Genomic DNA, 2,312 nt, shown 5'->3' with positions numbered 1-2,312 from the left:
TTCAGCTGATCCACAATGGATAACTTCAGAATTGGTGGTCTGTGGCCATTTGGCAAGGCCAGATTAGCCAGGCTGTAGGGCTGCAAGATGTATCAGGTGTTGGCCAGCAAATGATCCAGGACAGAAGAAACAGTGAGACCAGACTGGTTGGTCAAGCTTTCAGTTACCAGAAAATACAGATGGACAATGGAGTGAGAAAGAGAGGGATAGGCATGAGAAATAACTCAGAAAAAGACATAGAGAGGCCCCACAAGTAAAGTAAGCACATTGCTCAAAATGAAAATTCGGTCATCATTTACTCATCCTCATGTTGTTCTAACCTCTTAGTTTTTTTATGTGAAACACAAAAAGAGAAAGTTGAATGTAGTTAGTCACTCTATTCGTACAATTGAATGGAAAAAGAAACTTTCAAGCTTCAAAAAGGACACACAAGTACCATAAAAGCATCCAGTGATCCATATGGCTTGTCTGCTGCTTAAACCTTATTTTAAGGTCCAATTCTTGCTATTAACAAACCATTAACTACAACTTTTTGCCTCAATAAACTTATAATTTGCTGCTTATTAATAAGTAGTAAGGTAGTTGTTAAGTTTAGGTATTGGGTAGGATTAGGGATTAGGGATATGTGCTTTATAAATACTAATAAACAGCCAATATGTTATTAATAGGCATGCTAATTAGCAACTAGTTAATAGTGAGAATTGGTCCCTATACTAAAGTATTACCAGAAGTTCAATTCATGAAATAATAATTCATTTGAGTTAGTTCTTTTAAATTCTTCAGTTGTTCAGTTCACAAAAGTGATCTAAAACAGTGTTTCCCAACCTTTTTTTCTGCCGTGGCACAGTTTTGATATGTAAAAAAATCCCACGCCACTCAGTATCTCTTGTTGTTTAATACATTTGGCCAAAATCTCACAATATAAAAGACGAACCGCTATGCACAGGATATTTTAAACATACAAAAGTGTATTGGATACAACTAGACAGCAAATGCTATGACTCTTCTGTGCTCTTTAAACACACAAAAACAGTAGCCTGTATAGACAGCATTTCTTGAGTAAAGGAAATGCTGTACTTATTCAAACATTAGTTCTTTATTTACCCTTTCATTGCAAAGAAGTAGACGTCTGTCTTCAAACTGCATGCATTGGAGCACTTCATTCTGAATGGAGACGGAGTGAATGCTCTTTGAATGCTTTTCATTGGTTAAATATTTGTAAAACCCACAAACAGACATAACGATGACCAATAGCACTGATTTAAAATAATAATAACAACATATAATAGAGATAAGGAAGTTTTTGATAATTTTCCATGGCACACCCGACAACCTGTCACAAGGTGCCGCGGCTCAGTGGTTGGGAAACACTGATCTAAAAGATTAATTCACAAAATTTTGGATTTGTTTCTCAAACTTAATGATCCAGTGGAGGGGGGTGTGTGTGTGTGTGTGCATGAAAAGAACAGAGCCGCATGCACATATCTGTGTCGGAGGCTTCCACTGGATCAGGTACAGCTCTCCCTTTCAAGCTTCCTCCATTTATGTCACCGACGGTCCCCCGTCATCCCGACCCGACCCAGAAAAACACAATATCCCGTAAAAGAATCTAAATGAAAAAGTGGCCCAGCCCCTGCAGGTAGAGATGGACCAGAGAGATATTCTGCTGGACTCGGTGACAATCCCGCAGGCTTGCATTCTGGGTAATGTCTCCACTTCCACCCCCACCTTCCGCCGTGGGCAGCTTTGTCTCGGGATCACACGCTGTTCTAGGTGACCGCTCAGGAGATGCAGGGGACTGCACAGAGAATGCACTGCACTTCCCTGCTGACATTTAGATCTCTTTGTTTTCTTCCGGTTTTCAGTCCACCAACAACAACTGGCCACAGCGAAGTGGGAAATGCCAGGGAGTCTGGCCTGGACATAGAGGGGGAGGAGGGTCTCGCTTTCTCATAGGGGGCGAGAGTGACCACAGGGAGCGCACAGGCCCAAGGGCGTGGAGACACAGCTCGAGTTTCTCTTCATTATCGCATAAATCTTTCGCCTTTTACTAAAGATTTCCGTGGAGGGGAACTTTTTGCGAGTGATCTGTATTTTTGGAGGCTCTGATCACAGCAGAGCTACACTGGAATGTCAAGAAAAGAGTGAATTTGACCGACTGCCAACATGCGGTGGGAGGATGCGTAACTGACCACCTTCTGTATTTGCAGTCTTTGCGGTTCCTGCGTCACCGCGTCGTATTTATTTACCAGCACGGAAAGACACTGCTTTCTTGTACGTGACGGGATCCAAACCCTGGACTTGCTCTCTTT

This window comes from Sinocyclocheilus rhinocerous, unplaced genomic scaffold (assembly GCF_001515625.1).
Source record: "Sinocyclocheilus rhinocerous isolate Xijiao unplaced genomic scaffold, SAMN03320098_v1.1 scaffold7691, whole genome shotgun sequence".
Taxonomy (NCBI): Eukaryota; Metazoa; Chordata; class Actinopteri; order Cypriniformes; family Cyprinidae; genus Sinocyclocheilus; species Sinocyclocheilus rhinocerous.
Note: the sequence above shows the minus strand (reverse complement) of the source record.